Raw genomic sequence first — 10,439 nt, 5'->3', positions numbered from 1 at the left:
CCCTCGTTAATTATGTCATGGAGCAGAGAGAGTGAACAGTGAGCAGCAGCATAAATCCCCATTTGGTTCGCCTTACTGACGTGACCCCTGGAAGTCTGAGCCCAGATGTCCACAGTCGGATTGCTGGTCCTGCCATAAGACTTCTTTCCCTCCTGGAGCGCCCCGTTAGCAGGGCCTGTTTCAAGGGCTTGTCTATCGACTCTTTGACCATGGCCTCATGGGAAGGGTCACTGAGTCCCAGCTGGCTAACACTGATTTACCATGTGATAAACTGTCTCTGGGACAGGCCTCATACAGAAAAGTGCCAAGCGTCTTTTCATCACCTTGCAACCCAACGCACATGAATGTTTTCAAAGGGGTTATTAAATTGGTATTGATTAAGTGCAGGTCAAGAAATCAAGCACTTATGCTTGGCAGCTGGCAGATTAGGTTTCCGCTGAAAGTCTCCAAAATGCCCGAAAGAGTTTCAATTCAAGAGAGGAAATAGATATTGGGCATCTGAAGCTCCCCAGTTTCCCTGGGACCGCTAGCAAGATGGGAGCCACGTGTGCCCCCACATTAACACAGTGGCCACCCATGGAGCCTTCTGGGCAGCTGCAGGAACGAGCCCTGGAATGCATTTTCTGGTAGCAGCATCTGGGTAAGTGGCAGACTTCCTGGCTGCCTCTTTTTCTTTTTTATAGCCTCTTGGCTGTCTGTGCTCAGAGAGATGTTCTGGCAGCTGGGGACCCACCGTGGGGCAGATTTGGGGTCAAAGTCCTAATGAGCAGCTTTGTTCTCTTAAACACTATTGTCATCCAACTCACCTATTACTGTGAATAATTTCCTAATTTTGGCCATAAAAACAAGTTCTTAGACAATCTCCAGTAATGTGCCTTTTTATGTCAATCAGGGGAGTATTTTCCTGCCTCCTCTTTGTTTGATATGGAAATGAGTCTGATAGCTTTATAGCGAGCTGGGAGTTAGAGCATGGGAGAGGAAGAAAATTGTGTCCACCGTAAAGGTGGCTTCTTCTCTCTTCTGCAAGTCTTTGAAGAATTAGTTCTTGGAAAACAAAGACTCTCAAACTAAATGAACATCAGATTACAGTACTCAGGGCTGTGCACAAATACATTCTGGGTGTCTATAAAACACATATAACATTTATTGTCTGATCCCACTATTTAAGAAGCACCTGGGACAAAGCTTTCTTGTGCAAGGAATTAACTGGGTTGAAAAGTAAAATCTTCACAAATTGTGTGAAATTCTGGGCCCACAGTCATCTTGTTCTGGTCAAGGCAGATCTGCCTCCAAATCCCCAAGCCTGTAGCAACTACAGGCAAATGAGGCCGACTCCAGGCACAAGAACACAGGGGTCCCAACTTGGGGCTTCCCCTTTCTGGTCATTCCACCATTAATACTGCCCTTTCTAGAAATCCCAGCAACTCCCGATTCTGCTCCACAATCCCAAACAAGTCTGAGAAAATCACATGCAGTTGTTGAAGTCTTAGTTGATTGTACTTTATTTTTTTTTTTAAAGATTTTATTTATTTGTCAGAGAGAGTGAGCACAGGCAGAGTGGCAGGCAGAGGCAGAGGAGAAGCAAGCTCCCCGCTAAGCAAGGAGCCCGATGCGGGACTCGATCCCAGGATGCTGGGATCATGACCTGAGCCGAAGGCAGCCGCTCAACCAACTGAGCCACCCAGGCGTCCCAGTTGATTGTACTTTAATGGGCAGAGTGTCAATCAATGTTTTACCCAATTAGGCATTTGCAATCTAAGACGGAAAGACTTGATTCTGTTTTCAGGTATTTTGAGCACCCGGACAGGTGTTGGGGCCTGGAGGGACAATAGCAGACTCCGTGATTTTTCACTAAACTCAGCGGATTGGAGAAGGTAGGCCTGAGGTAAACCTGTTTTAGCTACTCTAGGGCAGAAGTATTTGTATTTATTCACTGGCTTCTTTTAAAGTCTGGGTCTTTCCTGTCTCTATGTTCCCATCTGGCTCTAACCCCTTCCCCCCACAAGCTCTAGTCTCCCTCCCCCCACTCTATCCTTCCCCCCATTTCACTGTCCCCCTCCCCATATCAGTCTCCCTTTCCTTCTCCTCTCCCATCCCTTCCTCCTGCCCCAACCTCTTCCCACAGCTCTGCCCCACATTCCCAAGGGCACGCTTTGTTTTCCAGCATAATCAATGCTATTTTCCCTTCTACCTAATGCCGTTTTAAACCTCTTCACCTTCTTTTAGAATGTCCCGAAATGCAGCCCCTCATATCCTGCGGTGGAAGGAGTACTTGAGGGGCAAGTCTCCAGAGCCTGAGTTCTGGCCAGGTCTGCTCTGCTAACCTGCTGGGTGACCTTGCAGGAGTCACTTCTCTAGACCTCAGCTTTAACACCCATAAAATAATAGATTGGATTTCAAGGCCAATCTCTCTCTTAAAATTTAATGATCTTATATACCTTCAGATACAAGTTTTCCTTAAAAAGAAAAAAGTGTAATTACTTCAGACTTTAAAAAGCAGGAAATTCTGACACATGCTACAACATAGATGAATCTTGGGAACATGGAGCTACATGAAAGGAGCCAGTCACAAGAAGACAAATAGTTTATGACCCCACTTACATGAAATATCTAGAGCAGGCAAACTCATAGAAGTAGAATGGTGGTTGTCAAGGGCTGGAGATATGGGGCATTGTTTAAGGGGTACAAAATTTCAGTGTTGCAAGATGAAAAAGTTCTAGTAGTGCATTGCACAACAATGGGAATATACTTAACACTACTGAACTTAGACTTAGAAATGATTGAGATGGTAAATTTTATGTGTTTTTGCCACAATTGAAATTTTTTTTAAACTTCTCAAATTTAATGTATCTGTAATCCCCAACACATTATCGCCATGTGTTAGAAACAGAAAGAGAAGTAGAAGCAAAAAAACGAAAAAAAGAAAAAAAAATCCTTTAATTCAGGGTTGAAAATGAGGCCCAGGGTAAGTCAAGGCCCTCTGCCTAGGGGCCCAGAGCTATGACGGTGTGCATGCCAGGGGGCTGGACTTCTTACTATTTTGTAGTCTTAAAAACCTATACTGGTTTTATAAGACAATGGTATTAATGCTTCATATTATGCCAAGAGAGGAGAGAAATAATATTTTTGTCAATTATGAGTTATGTTAATAGAGAACAAAATACACCAGTATTTTTTATAGCTCTTCATTTTAGATTCAAATTTAAGCCAGCATATTCTTAATTTGTTGAGGTTTGAAGAGTGATATTGCCATTATGAGAAATAACACAGCAAGTTATTAAAACCCTCTCCAGCTGCTAGACCAGGAGTCCTGGGTACCACCTGCTCAGCAAAGGGAAAAACCAGGACAGGGCCCTTCCCCAGCAGGAGAACAGGATGGGCGGGTGATGCACCTACCCAGGGCCACACTGAGATGCCCCAGGCTGGGTTTTTGCTTTGCCTGTGCCCCAAGGGCATCAACCTACATTGCTTCATAATAATTCTGAGACCCAAGGACACCGTTCTAAAATATCAAGAGAAGTTAATACTTTCTGCATCTTAAAAACCCGTCCTAACTAAACAAGCCTAAAATATTGCCATTATGGGCTAAATAATAATTATTCTAAAGGGAGAGCTAAGTTAGAGTGCCCCAAAGGTATTGGAAAGTCACTGAATCCAAAACCAGGCAGCAATATCCTAATCTTCAGCATCCACCCCAAAAACAGTTTTAAAAAATCCCATTTATTGCTGTGCGATGAAAGTAAGGTTATTGAGTAACTGAAGAAGTGTTTCCAGTACAGAGTCCAGGTTTTCTATTTTAAATAGAATGTTTCAATTAAGTAAATATTAACCTCAAAATTGTCCCAAGTTTAGTAGGAACTTCCTTCTGTGGTTATAAGCGAAGGGAAGTAATAATAAAACACCGTTGACATGAGCACATAGTGTCACACATAAACATCATCAAAGCTCATCTCTTTTACAGGCCTTGGAGAAGGCTGTGCTTTTGAGCCCAGGGAATCTACCACATGCCCAGTGACCTTGCTTTATTGGACCAGTAAAGAATTTAGATAGTGAAGTTGAAAATTTCCCTTTCTCTCTTTCCCCCTGGGGCACTTCACTAGCTCAGTTGGTAGAGCACTGGACTCTTGATCTTGGGATTGTGAGTTTTTGGAGCCCCATGTTGGATGTAGAGATTACTTAAAAAAAAAAATTATCTCTCAATTTCCACACATAAACACAAGCACATATGATGAAGTAGTCTTACTTATCACATTGTATATAATTTTAGAGTTTTGCTTTATGTATTTAATTTGTAGGAACAGAATGGTATAGGGACTAGCAATAACTTTTCTTTAAACTGAATGGAATTTCATCATCTGGTAGCAGATTATTCCCATGTCCTTCCTGCCCAGAGAAAGAACAGTGAGAAGGAAATCCCTCACTGGATTGACAGTATGTAGAGTTGACATACAGATTAAGATGCCATGAGGACTGGGCAAAGATTGGCCTAACCTGAGACAAAAGACACACACACACATACACACACACTCATGCACACTACACACTCCAAAACAATTAGATCCCTAGAAGCATTAGCTGCTGGAAAAGGTAGAGAAGGCAGAAAAGGCTACACTGGGATACCCCTCCCAAGAGACTGTCCTGCTGCCAAACTGTTTATGATTTGAAAAATAGCTTTCCAGGGAGACTATATATGGGTGAAAATATGTGATTTGTATTGTTTATTGAATATTTTACTGGAAAAGGACCTAAGAGATTATTTGACCCAAGCCTCTTCGCAAGAGATTCACTGCTGCTTCCTTGTAACTCAGGAAATGTTTGAGCTGCCCACTGTGTACAGAGCAGCACACTAGAAGAGTAGAAAACCAAGATGCACTGAGATTTTATGGTAGTGGATTACAAGATTTTTCAAGATATTCAAGTCAACATTGCCAAAGTTGTGATTTAAGATTCTGTGGGGGAAAGAGAGATTAATTGGAAAAGAAAATGCTAAGAATGTTTTCAGAGCATCACTCTCCTGTAACACGTGGCTGCTGAGCAGTAGAATGTGCCCATTGAGACTGAGGAACTGAAATTGCAATTTAATCGGTTTAACTTGAAATATGAGGGATGCCTGGGTGGCTCAGTGGGTTAAACGTCTGCCTTTGGCTCAGGTAGTGATCCCAGGGTCCTGGGTTCGAGCCCCACATCAGGCTCCCTGCTCAGCAGGGAATCTGCTTCTCCCTCTGCCTTCTCTGCCAACTGCTCTCCCTGTTTGTGTTCTCTCTCTCTCTCTCTAACAAATGAATAGAATCTTTTAAAAAATTAAAATTAACTTGAAATATGAATAGCCCTGTGTGGCTATTGGCTACCCTATTGGACAGCACAGTCTTAGGGGATGTGAGGCCGAAGCTGGACTTCAGTGAAGGATAGGTGGGAGTTTGATAGATACAGAAAATAAAGATTCCAAGTGAAAGCCAAGGCTTGTGAATGTTCATGGAGGAAGGAAAGCTGTAGGCCTGGCCAAGCGGAGATTTAATATGTGGTAAAAACAGAATGAAGGCTAAAGTGGAAGCTAAGGCAGGAAGATTAAAACCTATGCTGCATCTTGAATGCAAGCCTGGAAAACATTCAATTAATTCCCTATTCAGTGGGGAGACATTTGAGGCTTTTGAACCCAGCAAAAATATAAGCTGCTCAATATTTGAGAAAAGTAATCGTCAGATTACATTACAATGCAACATGGATTTGAAGGCTCTTTTGATTACCTATTGCTGTAGCGCAAACCACCCTACATTTAACGGAGTAAAACAACAGTCATTTCATTGTGCTTGTGGACATTCCAGGTCAGAAATTTGGACAGAGCACAGAGAGGATGGCTCATCTCTGCTCCATGATGTCTGGCACCTCAGCTGGGGTAATTCAAAGTGCTGAGGGATGGAATCACCCACAGGCTTCTTCACTCCCACTTCAGCTTCTGGACTAGTGTGATTAGAAAGCTGGCTTCAGCTGGGACTGTTGACCAGCGCACCTAGAGGTCACCTCTTCTGTGGCTCGGGCTTCTCACGGCTGGGTGGTTCCAAGAAGGGGAATTTCAAGGCAGGGAGAGGGGCAACCAGAGAGTGAACATTCCAAGAGAACCAAGTAGAAGCCACTTGGCCTTTACTGACCTAGCCTTAATGGCTACTTCTGCTGCATCCCGTTGACTCTAAGCAAGTCATTAAGGCCGGCCAGTTTGTACAAGAGATTTAGTAGGGATCATCTCTTGCAAATAGTCTGCCATGAAAATACAGCCTATAGTCACAAGGGCCTTCTAAAGGGAGTTAAAGATAATGAAAGCTTCAACCAGGAAAATGAAAGCTGGAAAAGAAAAGTAAGAATTGGTTAACAGTATGGAAACAGAATTAGTAATGATGAAGTAGGGAGTGAGGAAGGGGAAAGGCCAAGTGATTCTGGACCTGAACCAATTTAAAAATCACAAATCAGATATCTTGGTAAGATGCGTTGGTTTAAAAATTGGGAAGAGGTGTTGTTTCCTGGGGATATATTTATTTTGGAGATCTGATGGGACATTCTTGTGGAGGAGACATCAAGGAGGATAGTTAATAATCCAGAGCTGGAGCTCTAGAGAAAGGTCAAAGTCAATGCTGGAGACAGACTTAGGAGTCATGAGAGAGGGAGACGATCAGGGAGTGCATATGGTAGGAATCCAATAAATACTGATTGAATGACATCACCCCACTGTGACTGGGACCAGAGTATCTGGACCAAATCAGTGTTTGTAATGAGAAGAAAGAGCATATCCATACTTGGGCCATTCCCTAATGGAGAAGTAAGGGTCTAGGAAAGGAGACCAGGAATTCAAGTGAGACAACTTCATAGTCAGCAAATGTAGCACAGCTTGGATTGGTTCATTCAGTAGCTGTCCCAATCTCTTACTAGGCCAGAAGGCTGAAAGTTATATTCCCTGGACTCTCTTGCAGCTAGGGTTCTGTGGTGTATGATTTAGACTGGGCCAGTCAGATGCAGCATCCCAAAATTGGGAGACAGAAGCACACAGCCGTGAGGCAGGAACTGCACTCCTGTTGCTCCTGCTGGTAAGCGCAGGTGCAGTACATTCGTTGTTTCTATGGCAGCTGTTAACAGAGGTCCTGATGTCACAGCCTTACCTACGTCGTTGTCAAAGAGGCAAGGTCCGCGTTAGGGGTGGCAGGATTCTGTGGCTTTCCAGAAGGCAGGCAGCTTTCTGATTCCACAGCCGCCTGATCCCAGCAGGGGCAGTGGCTCCCTTGTAAACCCGGGTCTGTGGTGTGGTTCTGGGAGGCATTCCTAAAAGCTCAGCTGAGGCTCTGTTTCTTCAGATCGCCACTCGGTCCCTAAGACGTTTGAATACGTTGCTTACCAATACGGTGAGCAAGAGATCCTGATGTAGGGCTTGGAGCCTCTTGTCGCAGCCACTTAGGAGAATCTTAGAAAAATAATGAATTAGGAATATTCCAGGGAGCAGCCATTAAAAGGTTAGAGAAGGGAAGTAGAGCAAACAGAGAGGGAGATCAGTGCTGATACCCTGAAAGGGAGCATCTGAGTAAAAAGAACAGTTCCAACTTGAAACTAAACTGAGATCCTAGAACCCCAATAATAAGGGCATTGTTTCTCAAAACCAAAAGACCCATAGGTGAGACTCTTGCCAGAGCTATAAGAAGTAAAGGTGACCTTTTAAATGGAACTGGGGACATGCAGAGACCTGACATTTGTGTTAGTCTGTCCTCAGCTGGACCCATAAAGATATCATCTAATATTTACCTGTATCCTTAAAACTGGAGCCTTAAAACTTCTAAAATAGAGAGCTGATTCTGTGTGCCCCCTGGTGGCTTGGGGTAAAGGTAAAGGGCACGGTACAGAAAAGAAAATTCTAGAAGTGAAAGAACAGTGTTGATCTGAACTGTAACCCTTCCCGTGAAAATCCACATTTCCGGGGCACCTGGGTGGCTCAGTGTGTTAAGCCTCTGCCTTTGGCTCAGGTCATGGTGTCAGGGTCCTGGGATGGAGCCCCACATCAGGCTCTCTGCTCAGCAGGGAGCCTGCTTCCCCCACCTCTCTGCCTACTTGTGATCTCAATCTCTCTGTCAAATAAATAAAATCTTTAAAAAAAGAAAATCCACATTTCTCCTTGGGTAACACAGATTAAAACATCACATGTGAGACTGGCATTCTTACCACAAAGCAAATAGCACCCTGTAATGTGGCCAACAAATTATCCCTGACTTCTTATTTAATAATATCACTCCAGGGGGCACCTGGGTTGAGTATCTGACTCTTGGTTTCAGCTCAGATCATGATCTCCTGAGTCCTGGGATCAAGTCCCAGGTTGATCTCTATACCCAGCACAGAGTCTGCTTTAGGCTTTCTCTTCCTTTCCTTCTGCCCCTACCCCCCTCTAAAATAAATAAGTAAATCTTGTAAAATAATAATATCACTGCAGACCCACACACCCAGTTGCTTTTCCAGTGATAGAAATTTGCACTCACTTAGGGAGACACTCTAATCTGATGGTTAAAAACAGTAGCCGGATTCAACTCCAATAACAAGATGTAGGATCTTGGGCATGCTATTTAACTCATCTGTGCTACAATTTCCCCATCCATAAAATCAGGTTAGTAAGAGAGCTGATGAGATTTCTTAGAGTTGTGGTTGGCCACAGAATCATGGTCCTCCAGCCACATGGTCACATAAGCACACTTACGAGTAAAAGTGTCTGTGTGTTCACAGACAGGGCTACCCCAAAGACTACCACCAGCAAACCAGAGCAGACCCATGATGCAAACCCATGACCTCACCAGCACTCCTTTCTCCAACTAAATTACCCAACTGTTCCTTCCATTCAGGAATGCTGGACTTGAAGGGTTGGAAATGAAGGGTCCAGATGTTATTAGCATTTCTTCATATGCACGCAGGATCTTTATTGAGCTTGCACCCAAAGAGATTTTCCTATATAATAATGCATGTTTTTATTTTATTGCTATATCCACTTTATTGCTCTATTTGTCACTTTTGTCCCTTTTAAGGGAATAAATGACGCCATAAACGAGTATTAAATCATGGAGACTCTTTCCCTCAGTACTCCCGTTCCCGATCAGCATAGAAAAATAATGCATAACTCAGTTCTTTCACTGTGTTGCGTGATCTCAGGAAACCACCTCACTTCTTTGGGCCTCACCACCTTTATCAGCCCTTCACACCCTCTCATGATGCTGGGACCCAACTGTGTCTGCCCTCTGATTGCTCTTCCTCAGCTCTGGATTCCAGACACTCCAAATGGCAGAGTTCATCTTCTATCTTGGGAGTCCTCCACGATGCCTGAGCTCACCTGAGCAGATGTCCTTTGCTATCTTGGGAGTCCTCCACGATGCCTGAGCTCACCTGAGCAGATGTCCTTTGTACTCCACACAGATTCAGTTCCTTGTACCTAGAAAGAAAGATGGCAGACAGAGCCAGAAAATGGTATCTTGTCCTCCTGCAGGCTCCTGCCATGACCTTCGGTCCTTGGGCTTCTTTGTGCTTTTATTTCTTTTGACATCAAGTGGCTCGTGTGACAAATCAAAACATAGGGTTGAAACATGGATATTCATGGATAAAATGAGAAGGAAAAGATATGCTTAGTAAATAAATTTTGGTGCTATCTTTTCCTAAGATGGATTTTTTTTGCAAGGGGACATTTTCTGTGCCTAAAGATGGCTCAGAGCAATGCTGTTGACAGCAATTTTTTATATTTTATTTATTTATTTATTTATTTGAGAGAGAGAGAGAGAGTAAGTGAGTGGGAGAGAGAGGGAGAGAGGCTGAACACAGAGCTCTAGGCGGAGTTCGATCCCACCACCACGAGATCATGACCTGAGCCGAAACCAACGGTCAGACGTTTAACCAAGTAAGCCACCCAGGTTCCCCAACAGCAATTTTATATGCCCAAAAATGCATGTTTATTTGTGGACCTTCCCCACCATGGGAGGCACCCCATCTCTTCTCTCTGCCCTGCTCAAAAGCCGCACTGGAGGACATTAGCAGTATTATTCTCTTTACCAATCAAGGAAGTAAGGAGAAGGGCCCCGTTCTTGTCTGAGGAATCCAAATGACAGCAGAGTGAACGAGAAGAAAAGATTTAAGCGTGTGAGGCTTGGATGTGGTCAAGTAAAACAGGTAAGACAAGATTTGGCACAAGCAGATGTAAGCATCCTGATCCGCAACCAGTTTCCAACTGTACTTTTAATGTGGGATCCCCTCACCCCAAACACTCTTAGCAATGATTTCACCTTGTACTTTCAGATTAATAAATGAGAAGTTTCTCCTGGGAGTTTTGTTTGGCAACGGCCCGGTCAGAAGTTCCCTACAGTTCGACTTGCTGGCTGTTCTCTGCCTGGGAAGGAGAGGTTCCTCTCCTCATTAGAGGGAGCTCTCAGACCTCTGCT

Source organism: Martes martes (genome assembly GCF_963455335.1).
Source record: "Martes martes genome assembly, chromosome: 3".
NCBI lineage: Eukaryota > Metazoa > Chordata > Mammalia > Carnivora > Mustelidae > Martes > Martes martes.
The sequence above is the reverse complement of the archived record's forward strand: the minus strand, read 5'-3'. Positions refer to the sequence as shown.